The sequence below is a fragment of the Ambystoma mexicanum genome, chromosome 4q (genome assembly GCF_040938575.1).
Source record: "Ambystoma mexicanum isolate Mex_15411 chromosome 4q, UKY_AmexF1_1, whole genome shotgun sequence".
In the NCBI taxonomy this organism is placed as follows: domain Eukaryota; kingdom Metazoa; phylum Chordata; class Amphibia; order Caudata; family Ambystomatidae; genus Ambystoma; species Ambystoma mexicanum.
Genome location: NC_090928.1, coordinates 215813065 through 215828397, shown reverse-complemented (window position 1 = coordinate 215828397; position 15333 = coordinate 215813065). Strand labels below are relative to the sequence as shown.

The window sequence follows — 15333 nt, the reverse complement described above, 5'->3', positions numbered from 1 at the left end:
TCCACCAAGTCATATCTCTGTGCTCAGGACTGGCCCCACAATGTGCTTGTATAGAACAATAGCAATACCTGATATTTATGGACCTAATCAGGGAGATGTGGTCTAAGCGTCTTCCCACCTTTCCTGGTCACTGGGCCACAGAGCATCTGCACCAGATCCTACCGTTTGTAGTACTGCTTCTTCATGTTCACATGGGATTTTTGGACAACCTATCATTTAATTAATCTTGCTTAATTTTAAGGAATTGTTTCTTGTCAGAATGGCATAACAGAATATCCTCTTACCCCACATTGTTCCAGGTGACCTTGGCTGTTGTCTAACCAGGTGAGCTCTTTGGGTCTCACCTCAGATAGCTTATCCTTGGCGAGTCTCTTGTGGGCTTCTAATCCCTCCTTCAAGCTATGCCAATTAGATGTTACAGGAGTTGGATGTGTTAGTGAGGAATTTTACAACTCAAATTGAGAAGCCCGCCCAAACATGTATGCCTTACAGGAATGCTAGTGGCCGATCCATTATTCATACCTGTTCTGCACCAACATTTATGGATACATTGAGTTAAATAAACCTATCAAAGGGAGTTTAGAGGTTACACCTTGAGTAAGAAATAGTATTCAATTCTCAATTTGTATGGTATTGGTATATTTGACCGAATATATTTGGCTGAATGGTACATTTGACCGAATTTGGTCTGTACCATTCGACTGAATATATTCGGTCAAATTGGCTAATACATACCAAACATGTGGTGCGGGGGTTACGGGGATGTTCCCCGCTCCACATGTTCAGTGTTTATTGGCCTGGGGGGTTGCAGGGGTGTCCACCGCTTTCTCGATATTGTCGATATCGACATGTTTATATATTATGATGAATCTAAAAAGAGACATTCAGTGGTTTTAACCCAGTAGTTTTGACAAAATAAAGGGTAAAAGATTGGCAAGTTTATTAATTGAAATTGATTATATCTGAGAGTTTATTGTTATGGAAAGGGGGTGCTTAGTTCCCCCCCTATTGTTAAATGTTGTACAACCAACATGATATTGCCTCAAATGCTTGACTTATAATGCTAAACATGTTGGCTGTTTCGTGAGGGGATCCACGTTAAAGCAAAACAGACCCTGTCTCAGAAAATTGCACTTAAATGTCACAGAATGTGGCCGGATACATTGTTTTGAACACTGGAGTTAATTTGTAAAACACCTGGGCAAATAATATAAATCCACTGGATTGAAAATACAGATAGCCCACAGACATGTTCATTTCCTGATGCAATGTCATAGGTTAACTGTTAAAATTCCTCTGAATTGTCTTGAACAATCAGGTCCTACTAGTCACCACACACTAATGGGTAGGCTTATGGGTCATAGGTGCCCCATGGTACATTGGGGGAATCGCATAAAGTGTGTGTGTGACTACAACCCATCTTTCTTGACCAGTGGCACAGAAACTAGGTTCTCTCCTAAAATACTCCTCTACCTTATCTTCAGAGTTCCATTGACTTGCATTCCACTGATCTAGCAGTATGACGCACAGATGACGAAAGCCACATTATCTTCCTTAAATAGCCACACATAATTAAAATTGGTGTGTACTTGTTAGAGAGAACAACTATATATAACACAAAGAAAATGTGAATCATTAAACGTCATATTCATTGGTTTTGCTGAAGACACAGGTAAGGAATACGCAAAAGTGTTTAGAATAAAGAGTGGTAGCATTTGAGACTGACCCGCATTTGACGCTTTGACCTGGAGATAGAGGAAATCTGCAATAGGGGAACCTACAGCACCAGGACTATTGGCCTAACCAGTGCTCTTTACTGCTCTTTACTGCTCTTTTGCCTTATGCTTTCCATTCCCTCCCACCTGAAACTTTTTTTCATCCAAAAGAGTCGACACAACTCTCTAGCGTGCACCTCATCCTATAAACTAACATGTCCTTGTACTCCTCTTAGCAGTCCCCTCATTGCAGTTAAAAAATCGATCATTTTCCCTTCTACTTACATGATTAACCCCATTACATTCCAAACAACACAGTCCACTGGTATGGGTAAATGTGGCAAAAACGTCCATGTGTGCATTGGATCACTGAATCTAGGTAACCCATGTACCGGTGGACAGTTGTCCCCTTCAGTAGCAAAATCCTCCTCTCTCTTGGACGGCCACTCTCCCCACCCAGGTCCGTAAAAATGCCCCAAACCACTTGTGAGTACAAAGTTCCCATTATTGAGGAATAAGCCAAGCTGGATCTTGGCATTACAGCTTTTTGGTTTTGTAAACTGCTATGCCAGCCCTCCAGAAATGGAGTCAAAGCAGCTCCTGGCATATTTGGCTGAAGAGATGAGTATAGCTTAGTTCAGACATAAGCAGAGCTACCTGAACAATTAAATCAAAAACAGAAGGTTAGAGTGGCACATAAATTATGCAAACGAAAAGTGTATTTTTGAGTAAGCTCCCATTTTAGGTGGAGGGTGTTCTAAGTGAAATACGTTCATTGAACCAGCAAAAAACCATTTTCTGACTCATTGTATGTGTTGTGGCAAAGTCTCTAAACTTTACACTGGGCAAGTACAATTCACACCGCGCTTGAAAATGGCTTAAGCATTTGCTATTCCATCCAAAATGTAACATCTTTCGGATTAGTACATTCAAAATCTTTATTACCTAAATTCTTTTCTCATGAAAGTACATTATGTAAAATGTTTTCTATAAGCACAGTTAAACCATCTCTCAAGTAAAAACTACAAAAAGTGCAGAAAAAACAGTTTACCAACAACGCTCTCTTCCCTTTCTTTTATATATGTTTGCCTACATCCCCAAAGTAATGCTAAGGTCACAGCCAAAACAAATAAAAAGGTTTGGAAGTAGCAATAAAAACCACATCGGCATTCTACGTTGACTAACCACATATGTTTTAAAACATGGAAACAAATCTGGTTTCCTCCGCTTCAGATGAAATGGATCAAATAAAGTGCAAGACGTTCTCTAGGTCGCCTATGCCGCATATGCAGAGGTTGAGGTAGTCCTTACTTTTCCATCTCCCACTCGAGGCAGCTAATGGGTGAACCCCTAATGTGGCTTAGTTAACATCGCTATGTCTTCGATTTAAAACAAATTTCAAATAGTCCATGATGCTTTGAGATGGTGCAATAGGTTGGTTTAGTGCCTTCCCATTCCCTGTTTTTTACAGTTCTAAAAGTCTATAATGCTTGTTTTATAGGTTTGTTAGTCATGGGTGACCTTGACTGCAGCTTTTTATACTACAATCCCAGACCCCATGTAAGTAAATAACTACTCAAGCCTACCTAGAATAATGTGAAAGCAAGCCTCCATGCATATGCTTTACTCTCATGAGGCCATCAGATGAGTATGGTTTAGTCTATACATTAATTTTCCAGAACCCCAGACTGACACTTTCATTAATGGTCTCCCCACTGTTGAGGAGGGAGGAATGGGTTCAAACATGACAACCTCCTTACTACATGTAGCATTGATTTAAATGCACCACAGATGTAAACTAGTAAAACAAATGCACCAATAGCAGACGAAATCGTTCCTCCTGAGAAATGTTCCCCCATGTCACTGTTAATAGTCCAGTTGTTTACATTCCACTGACCTCACATAGTATGACAGTGGCACAGCATAAGCTAGAGGGAACACAGTCCTTGCAAGAATATCTGTTAACGATGAGGGTCTGTTTGTACCAAAAAGCCAGAAGGACAATGGCAGACTCAAACCTTCAAGGTGGGGCCCTGCTGTAAATTCTCATAGAATACAGCCTGATCATCTAATTCCATGCTGAAAAGGACCCACATGTTTGCAAAACCATTCTCTTAATGTTCTGTCTCAGCTTGAAATTGTTCTGGGTTGATGTCTTTTAATCCCTGAAAGCATTCATTCATCCTGGTGTGGCTAGCACTGGCCTAATAAGACAACTGGACGCAGACAGGAGGTCTGGGCATCATTGACAAGGAGCATGTCCTTGTGAAAGGGTGGGCCCATCTTGCCACCTCTATAAGGCATCTGTGGCTTCTTGGAAGCTAGGAGCATCCGTTTTTAAAACAGTGCGATGGGTAGAGCGCCTTCACTTGCTTCCACATGGGTGTTAGCCAGTTCTCTACTTGGGCTGATATTTATCATTACACTTATTGTGCCCAGATAGCGCTCACCAAAAATGCAGTCCACCTTGAGGTTGGGCCAAGCCCTTGGGGATCAGCTAGTTCTCTTCTTGGGCTGATAATTGCCATTACACCTATTGTGTCCAGATCGCTCTCACCAAAAATGCTGTCCACCACTTACATCGTCAGGATGTCTTCTCTATCGTAGCTTGGAAAGCCCTGACTGGGCGTCACTGCCTTGGTATCTGGAATCATGTGTACTAGGTTTTCATATTTTGCCTATATAATGTAGGTACCACCACAGGGTTTACTGGAATGCCTCAAGGGGTTTTCTGTTGAGGAGTCCTAGCATGATTTACTCTCTACCTCTTTAGCTGAGAAGAATCAACAACTGATATGCTGAAATCCTCTTTAACATAGTAACCAAGCATATCCATGTACACCTTTCTACTCTACATCAGAATCCATCAGTCTTCCTTGCCCAGACTATTCACATGGTGCAGTTCCTGATTGAGCCACCTAAAGCACTAATGTCATGGGGCCTTAACTTAGCAATGTCGTGTCTGGACTCCCGATTCACTTCTGTTTGCAACTGACCCCTCCTGATTGTTGAGGTGTCCACAGGCACTCATCTGTGTTTCCTTGAACGTGTCCCCAAGTACAATACCCCTTATGTAGGTGCAATTTAAATTCAGGTGTGGAATGTTATAGAAATGAATTTCAATAAATAATTTTAGATCAATCTTATTGTCATGACAAACTGTATCCCCTTTTTACAGCTTAGGAAAACAAATGTGCCCCCTGGCGTAATGCTGTTATGTCCAATACTTGTGACATCCTTCCTCTTACTTTTGCAGAACGTCAGTCCAAATGTTCTGTGTGAGTAATTATAGCTTTAATCAGCGATTCTGGTCAGATATCTCGGGGGATGGAAAGTCTGTTGGAGGCAGCCCATCATGCTGCGGTTTCCCGCATAGAATGTGCAGTGCGACGGCTGTGTGAGCATTAATAGCAAATTAGCCGCCGTTATTGCTATGCAATTCTGCTATCCAGTTCGGTGAAGTGCTACTCAGCAATGCACACAGAGCAGCATGAAATGTGGCTATGCAGCAAGCTGGCCATAACGACCCTTTGGGAGCAGTAAAAACTATATTTGCATTTCCAAGAAGCCTATTTGTCTTAGCTACCACCCCACTATTTCCACAGGGTCTATCCCTTTTTCATTCTTTGTCTATTTCTGTTCGTGTGCGAGATTGGCTGGCGAGAGGATCTATGTTCTCATGGATCTCACAGCCACCTACACCTGCTCATCTCCCTGGCTATTGGAAAGGTGATATAGCCAGAGCAGGGGGTAGTGTGAATTTAGTTTGTACTGTGCAGCTTCAGCAGGCGTTCCAGGCAAGAGTATGTATATGTCTTTGGCTCTTTAGTTGCAAAGACAGAGAATCCACAGCATCAACAAGATTAGACATTGTTAGAAGTTTGCTTTAACTGTAAAGCATCCTAGCACTTATGGAGAGAAAAGCTGCTAACGGTCCAGCCCTCGGCAGAAATCCCCAATTTGCACTAACCACCATGTGGAGATTGCAGGTGCCCTATCATAAGGCCAGAGAAAAACGCAGGATGTTGAGCCATAAGCAATTGTCTACCATTTAAAATCCTGAATGGTTGCGGTCCTCAGAGACCAGGGAGTCTTGAAGCAAAGACATTAACAGTGATTGCAGTGAGGCAACATGTAGAATTCCATTGGTGGCAGTTTTCGTCTCACAAAGTAACCAAGCTGATCCAGTTTTCACCCTGTCTGCTCCAGAACCCCCAGCCATTCCCTCCTCCATTTTGTCAGATATCCCCTAGGACATGGTCTAGGAGCATTCAATGAAATCTTTGACTCTGAATAAAAGGTTAATGAAAATAGGAGGCTCAATGGGAGGTGGGAAACACAGACAGGCTGAAACAAAATGGAGGTTCAAGAATTCTTTGCATCAAAGAATTCAACTGATGCTTGATAAAAATAGAAAAGAGGTGGAGGAGCAAATGCCTTGTAGAAGATGGACTTTAGAAGGTAGTATTACAAATGTAACTCCCGCAGCAAAGTAGATGCAGTTGTAGGATCCAGAGGAAAGCCTAAAGGATCATGGACAGAAAGAAGCTGAAAGTAGAGAAATGCCCTCGGCTGGGCAAGCCAAGGTGGCACCCAATCTCATACAAACATAATCCATCCCAAACGTATGTCCTAGGCTGCTCAATCATCGAGAGGATCAGACAGAGAAATTCACTCCACTTTCCGAAATGATCTGGCAGGCAACTCCAACGAACAACTAATAATACTAGTGGCGCCTCTTGAAAAAGTAAAAAAACAAAGAGCTGTGCAGAAGCACAAACTCTAGTAAGGGCTGTAGAACCCTATCCCTCGTCCAAAAGAAAAAGCAGATTGAAAATCGAACTACATAAACTATACACATGCAGTCCGTGTTGAAAAAAAGAAACACAAATCTGATGCAGCAATCTTAGCACCTTCGTCAACACTGGCTTAAGCCACTCTACCAGCAACGTAAAAAGCAATCCAAATCCGTAGCTGAAATAATCCTAAAGCTCATCTCCGCCCTGAAAGACCAGCGAGGCAATCTTTTGTTAAGATCTAAAACTATAATTACTTGAGAGCAATAACCTCTCCCCATTTTCTCCATCTTTAAGTCCACAGTTGGAATAAAGAGCCAACTGACACCAGAAGAGAATATTAAAGGAAACAAATAGAAAGATTCCTATCTGTAATAATCATGAAAGATTAGTGCCTATGGAATAGTATCTTGACCTGGCTCACTCAGAAAGTGGGACATGAAGTAGTGTGAAGATGTAACCTGAGAAGCCCAAGGTTGGTTCAAATACCAGACTGAGATAGAGGAACCAATTACATCGGTGTCGGATGTGAAGAGCAACATCTGCCAGAGAAATTTCATATCGGAAATATCTGAGACAGATCATTTTAAAGCTAAAAATCATCCTCTGATGCCCTACTTTCTGTTTATATGTGAATGACCTGCCAAAAAGAACCCCCCCCCCTTGTGACCTATTGAGCGGACTCTAAATGTGGATGGATAAAACAACAAAGAAGTTCAGAATCCAAAACTGTAACTTTACACCCATTCTATTCTGCTGTGCAAATTTATTTCTGTATTGATCTCTATTTCGGTTTGTACCAGGGGACCTCCGTCAAAAGTAATCACAGTAAAGAAAAAGTAATCAAAAAGGAGCATACACCGAGCAAGAAGTAACACAGATTTATTGGACCTAAACAGCTTAGCGATACGGTACAGACAGCCCAGTGGAACTGAACTGAATGAAATTAGCTCTATGCAGCCCACTGCGGCTATACTTGTTATGACCAAATTACAAAATTACCATACAACATGTTATATTTCTGTGGCAGGGGAACTATATCAGACCACTACAGTTCTGTTTACCTCGGATGACGCCAAGTCATTGGATAAAACATTTCATGTAACAATCGCATCAACACTCCTCGTGATGTCACAACCCTTCCCATACCACCCCGCAATTACGTTATTGCGCTGATCCATCAAAAAACACTTCAATGCGATTGTTTGGCACTGCCTAATATACAAATGGATAACCTGCAACATACTGATTGGACATGGCCTGTTGAGATGGCACCGGGCAAGACCTTCTCAAAGAGTTTAACCAATGATGTGCCCTGCAGACAATGTTGCAACCTAGGAACAATGAAACCTCTCTCCACTGTTTGGTTCCAAGTCGCATCCCCCAAAACTCCTACCCCATTGCTCTAGCCCCCCAGATCCCTTCTTTCGCTGGGGGGGCTAGCATGCCAGGCATGCTTTTAAAAACGTACCCAACACCGGGAAAATATTTTAATTAACTATTTGTTTCCTTTGTCCCTGCCAATTCTTCTCAGTCACCCAGGTACCTAGCTCAGTGTCCTCGAAGGTATCTCATGGAAAGTCTTCGATAGGACTGCGTTCTCCCGGGAAACTTCGTTCTTGCAACAATACTATATACACTGTTTCTGCTGAGTCTTCAAAAATGAACCTCACTGTCACAAAAGCCTGTAGCCCTTTATTATGAGTTGTCTACAAAAATGCTTTCCTAACATGGGCCTACAAAACATGGCTTCTCGACTACGATACCCCATAGACACCTGACACCCCCACACCTATGCCTGTGCTGCACCAGCTACCCCAATACTAAGCTTACACACACTCCTTTCCGTCCGTCCATTGTGTCTTTTTGCACTGCGCCAGCTCTTGTCTTAAACTATATCTATACTACCTGCGCCGAGCGCAATGTCACCACTCTCAATATCAGCCACCATATGACTTTTACATCACCACATTACTTGTGTAGCTGGTATGTATGCCCCCCACCCTTGACAGTGCTGGATCTGGACCCTTACAACATCCCCCCCTTCGATAGATCTATCGATTGACACATCTTTTGCCATCGGCTCCCTGCTTTTTTACTGTGGTATGCATACCCTTGTTACCATGCGGAGCCTCCCTCCTTGTGCCTCATACTCTTCTGGGGAGCAATCCAATATCAAGCAAGCTTCCTCCTCAGCCCAACATGTATTTATTGTATTTGTTGATAGTGCCCAGACCCGGAGGTATCATGGTGGTAGTTATGGTTACAGTACATACAATGCAATTGTGACAGTGAGGTTGCATTTTGTCACAAGTGGAAAAAGGAGAATATACATTAGTCGCATTGATAGTCAAGGTTACATTATGGTCACATCAAGAAAGCGGGGTTGCATGCTTTGGGGCAAAGAAACTGGGAACACCAAAGAGAATTTTCATTGCAGGCAAAAGTGTCTGGTAGGGCCGATGATGTTAGTCATATTTGTTAAACAATGCTGATTTAACTTTTTTACAGAAGATCAGATAGCAGGGTTCATCTTGGGTCCCGGGGGAGCGAGTTCCAGAGAGTAGGGGCGATGGCAGTGAAGCATGAACCTCTGGCTCTCTTTCTGTTGAATATGGGTGTAGTTAGGCAGGCGGAGGATGATCGCAGGGTGTGGTGGTAGGACTTTTTACTGATGCGACAGGTGAGATCGGTAGGTGCAGTGTTGTGGAGGCATCTCTGGGTGATGGAGAGGATTTTGAATTCAATAAGCGCCTTGATTGGTAGACAATGGGCTTCACGTCTCACTGACGAGATATGATCTGAATGTTTCAATCCCCACACAGCTCGGAGGGCATTATTTTGGATCAACTGGAGTTTATTGATGTTTTTGGTGGAGGTTCCTGCGAGGATGGCATTGCAATAGTCTAATTTGCTGCCAATAATGGTCATTGCAAGTGTGAGGCAGTTGGGGCTAAGGAATTTTCTGGAGAGGTTGATTATTTTAGTGGAATTTGCTGTGGAGGAGGCAACATCCTTAACATGTTTATGCCTATTTAGCTTGCAATCGAGATAGACTCCCAAGGTTTTGACGTGGGTCGATACAGGGATGATGTTCCCGTCATGTGTAAAAGAATACAAAGGCAGGGTTCAAGGTGCTTAAGTCAGTGCAGGGATCCTACAATGAGGAGTTCCGTTTTCTCGTCATTTAGGCAAAGATGGGGGTTAGCCATCCAGGCCTGAATGATTCTGTAGATATGGTTGATATTGGCAGAGTCCAGTTCATGATTACCAGTGAGCTTCAGGAGGACCTGTGTGTCATCAGCAGAGTTTTGCTATGGGTTGTCAAGGCTGTCCAGGTGATCAAAGAGGGGTTTGGTGTACATATTGTACAATGTGGGCGGGAGACCGGACCCTTGGGGTACCCTGTATGAAACACGGACAGGGTTGGCTGCTTGATCCCCACCGTAAACTCTGGGGAAACATTAGCTCAGGAGTGATTGATCCAGTTGGCCGCTTCTATGGAGAGGGCAAATGTAGACGTGAGGTGCTGACAAAGGATATCATGGTTAACAAGATCAAAGGTGGCTGAGAGGTCGAGTAGGAGGAGGATGGCAAGTTCCCTGCATCCCTACTTTGATCCAGTTGAATCTTGAGGTTGAGGAGGGCCGATTCAGTATCATGTCTGGGCCTGAATCCAGATTGGCGTGTACCAAGTAGATTGTGGGCTTCTAGATGGGTTTGTGGTCTTTATCCAGGGGTGGCATTGTAAACATTCTGGGGGGCCACATTCAGGCTTTTCTGTTTGTGTTTGTATGTGTTCTCTGCATGGTGTTGCTTCCCTTGCCCCATCAACATTCAGGAACAACATATTTTTCCCGCCTTCCCCTGCAAATTCTTTTCCCTATTTGACATGCACAAAAGGTGATGAGTACCAAAAACGAGGATTGGGACAGTTATCTTAACATTAGACAACCACATAGGGACCCAGGGAAAGCATGTTATCAAGCCCATTGTCAGGTGTTGCTATTCTCATTTCTGTGATGGTCTCATGGAGTGTGTGCAGTTCTTCAATAGCCGATCAAAGTTCCATTGGCTGCATCGTTTTGTGGGTACAAGTGTACAACAGCTGCTGCCTATTTTCTTGCAGAGACCACCCTCCATTGCTGTTAAAAGAACCAGAACATATCTATTCTGGAGCGCAGCCAGCCTTAAAGCCCTTCGTTCCTCCCTCACTGGGTTCAGCCCTTTCTCCGTCGAATATATCAACTGTAGTAATTTGTAACATGTTATTTGGATCCACCTGCAATTCGCTGCTGCTTGGACCCCTGGAAGCAAAAGTGACGAGGAAAATGTATGCCTTATTGAACAGACGAAACTCATTTGGAATGGCAGCAAGTGTATCGGATGTCTTTTGCGACCAGTAGTTGTTGCAAATTCTCTGCAAGTGCATGGATCAGACTGATCATGTGTGCGCCCTCCCCCGCCCCTGTGCTCAATGCTTTATTCTTACGTAAGCCTTTATTCAACAGTGCAGGATGATCATTAAAGAACATTAATGCAGAGCGGGGTACCACAAGGGCTATGCAGTGTCAATATGCAGAAAGTTCCGCCTCAGTCCGGTAGAAGTTGTATGTATGCCTGGGTCCCACATGCCCACCAAAAATCCATTAACGCTGCATTCCCGTTCCTCAACGACATCAACATTACTCTTTGGCACTCTTTGTTGGACCCCAAGTGTATCAAGTTATTGCATCTGAAATATAAATAATATCATGCGAGTTCTCTTATGTGGAAAGGTTGTTTACTTTTGCCCATCCATGTTAGAGCCTGAGCACATGCTCACTCCAAATTATCCGACAACTAGTATTCATCTTTTTCACCTCATTTTCTTCAAACCATACCTGTCCTTCTGCCCTACATTGCAGCATTCCCTTCTCCCAACCTTCGTCTTGGAAAACTGACCCCTGAATACACATTAATGGTAGAGTATGGCACCTTGGTATACTGTGCCCTGTGACATTGGATCACGCTAGTCTGCTGTGGGTTGTAAACAGTTGCTCCTCCCTCCTCGCCCCCTTTGTGACATATTCCAATAGTATGTGTTTATTGGTCTATGCATTCACCATTTTTGTAATTTTCATCTAATTATCAACATACACTTCCTCCCCCTCATCTATCCAGTGGACGTGACTATGTCCCTGGAACAGACCCCTCGTTTTACACAATCCCAGATGCATCAGACAGCCCCCCACCTGAACTGGTGGCACTTGAGGGAGAAAGAGCGTGGGTGCCCTTGTAATGTTTGATATGAGAGCGCACCCATAGCATGCGTCTTTGGCCCTCTCTCGCCCCACCGCTTTCCTATGGTCATACCATACATTGCCAGACTCAGTTACATGTCTGCCTCGCATACCATTTTTGAACAATTCAGAATTAAACACTTCTCTTTTATTGTGCACTTCATTATTACTCCTACTAAAAGCAAACTCTCCCCTTCCAGCTAAAAACAAATATAAATAAAAACAAAAGACAAAATCGCTACACTTCAAACACATACAAACCCTTTCCTGCTACTTCAGCTTGCTGCAACTCCTTTGGACCGCTCACTGGTCTTCTATAAACGCAAAAGGAAGATAGAAATGTTATGGTCAGTTGGGTAATACTTACCATCAGTCAGCCTTGTCCCGGCGGTTGTCTGTAAAATGAATCCATCGATGCCTTCCAGCCACATTCACTGCTGTTGCAGTGCAGTACGTCACCATATATGGCCCAGTGAATCTCAGCTCCTTCCAGGACCTTGTGAAGTTCCTGATTAGTAGGTACGTCTGGATAAAGATGGAGCTGTGCTGTAAAGTTCTCCGTTTCTGGTGTTGATGGATTGTCTGTACTTGATAATGGGTCGCAGGCCTGTCTTGAAGTGGAATCTGGCGTCAAATATACTTTAGAGATTTTGTGTGCTCATTTAGATACACCCTAAATTCTTCTCCCAGGAGTTGTGCAGTGCTATTAGCATCTGATATTTTACGTGCAGGACTGAGAGACACATGCATTCTCCTCCCAGTGACAATTTTGTGTGGAGATGAATGATCTGCGCATGGGGAATTGCGAAGTGCAAACAAAGTGAGAGGCAGACAGAGCCAGTTCTTGCTAGGTGTGTCTGACAACTTGGCAATGTGCTCTTTAAGCAAGCCATTGAGGCGCTCTACAAGTCCGTTGGCTTGGGAATCGTACGCAGATCAGTTTGTTTGATGCCCAATAAGGAGGTTATCTCCTTAACTAAAAAGATTGGCAAGTTGCTGTCAATTGTCGGATCTCAACACTTCGTATACTCCCCATCTTGGGAAGACTTTGCATACTAGAAATTTGGATGCCGATTTGGCATCATTATGGGCACAAGGGCCAGCCTCCAGCTAATGTGAAAAACCAAATGCAACTACATTCATATGCATATAAGAGCTACACCTGTCCTGCCTATGAACATAGTCAATATGGAAATGCCAAACGGGCTCCTCCAGGGGTGGCAATGTGGATTTCACCATTTTTAATGTGTGTCCGACTTTCAATCTCTAAAATGTCAGTTATTTACAAACTCAGTTACCAATTCCTGTAAATTTGGCACAAACCATTGTTTATTAATCTCAGCAGGAACATGCTCTTTTGAGACATGTGCTGGGTAATGCAGCTGATCCAGTGCTGTTTTAAGCAGCCCAGGGAGTATCACTGGTTTCCCTGTACTGTTCTGTCTCCACACCAAATCCATGGGTGACAGTGAGCAACCCCTCCTTTCCATAACTCTTGCTGCAGTGCACAGCCTGTAATTCTATCACTTGGGCAAAGGGTAATGCATTAAATGGCTATGCATGTGTAGAGTGCTGTCTTTGCAGTAATTCCACCAAGGGCATTTGATGCTTTTTAATGGGTATGTACCATGTTGTGGCAAATATGCTGCTTCTTTTGCTGCGGAATCAGCCCTGTTCTTTTCTTTTGAAATAAAATCTGTGCCATTTGCATGGGTGGTGCATTTTATTACCAGCAGTGCTGCTCAGAGGTGTAGTACGTACATTAACAGTGACAGTAACTCTGCATGCTCCACGAGGGAGCCATCGCCCCTCCGGAACCCCCTCCTCGTCAATCGGGCCAATCCTGAGGGCGCCGTGGATGTGAAATAGGCAGAATCATAGACTATGGTGACAGCCTGTTCTTCCAACATGTGTATGGCCATTATCAGAGCTGTCAACTCATCCGCCTGTGCTAAACAGTGCAGTAGAAACCCCAACTGAGCCTGCACCTAAACTCTCTTCCCTGATGACAGACCACCTCTGCACCCACATGTCGACAACCTGTGTTCGATTCTATCGTTGATGAGCTTTCAACAAAGATCATTTCCCCTTTTATGGGCTCCCACTGCATTCTAGTGTCGTTCTCAACGGTGTCCATGTATGAGGCACAATCATGCACATAATCCCCTTTCTCCGCTGGCTGTGCTATGAATGTGGCTGGATTAACAACTCAATACCTGACTACCTCAATTGATGAGTTGGACAGTATCACCTCGTACCCTGGCACTATCTGAGTCGTCAGTGTGTACTTTATTTTTTCTAGTATCGCAAAAATTGAATGCACCATATAGAGCGTGACTGCACAGCCCACAGTCATTGTTGCTGATATCTCAATGGCAAATGCTGCTGCACCAAGTGCCTGTTCACATGGTAAGTGGCCTTGCATTACTGGCTCTAGAACACCACTGTAATATGCCAGGGGCTTGTGTCCTTGTGACTTCCTTTGAGTGAGGACAGCCATCATCACTGTGCCATCAGAATGTGAAAACAAATAGAATTTGTTCTTGTAATCCAGGGTTGCTAAAACTGGTGCATGTGCTAAAGCTTCCTTGAGTTCTAAAAATGAGTTGATCATCTCAGGTGTCCATATTATGGGGCCTTTTACTTTCTGTGCTTCTTTTAACCGCTGAAGAAAGGGCTTTGTAAATGTGGCGTAATCCAAGAACCATGGCCTGCAATAAGTGCACATGCATAAGAACTGCATCTGCTTGACTGCGGTATGCCGTGTATGGCTTCTGCCCTTCCTGGTGTGATCCTCCTGCCTTCTACTGATGATTGTGTTCTAAGTACACACCTTCATTTTGGCAGTACTGTCCCTTCTACTTGTCCACCTTGTATCCCTTCTCTGCCAGTAAGGTCAAGGATGCCATTGAGTGTTTTCTGCATTGGTCCTCCATTGTGCCACATAGTGGATGTCTATGCTGAGCGTTTGTAAGTTACATCTGGATCACTCTGTTGAACACCCTAGGTGACTCGTAAATACCCTTGTGGTAAACGGGTGAGTTGGAATCCAACCCCGCGATACGTAAACGCAGTGAAATTCTGAGAGTCTGGGTGCAATGGGATAGAGAAGAACGCACTCTTCAACTTACTATCTATGAAGCATGTTGCTTCTGTGGGTATGTTACACGATGTGGTGGCTGGATTTGGTACTATGGTGAAGTCTGCTTCCACTATATTGTTCAAGGGGCGGAGGTCCTGAATAAATCTCCAAGCGCCACCTTTGAATTTCTTGACGGGGTAAATGGCTGTGTAGCATGGGGCTTCTGCTGTTTTTATTATGCCCTGTCACCATAATGTGTGGAATATGTTGTATATGCCCTTTTCTAGTTCTCGTGACAGTGGGTATTGTTTAACCCGGGACAACAGTGCCCCTTCCTTCAATTTTATGTGGACGGCTCCTGTGCCCTTCAACAACCCTACATCATGGGGCCCACTGGTCCATAGTACCTCTGATACTTTTTTCAAATGATCCTGAAAGTGAGCCGATAGCGTGCCCAA

General features: G+C 43.7%; 1 protein-coding gene across 1 annotated transcript in view; it reads left to right on the top strand.

Annotated features, from left to right (window-relative positions):
• Nucleotides 1-15333, top strand: part of SCAF8 (SR-related CTD associated factor 8) — a 2093867-nt gene that overhangs the window by 1510798 nt on the left and 567736 nt on the right. The gene's annotated exons all lie outside the window — the stretch shown is intronic.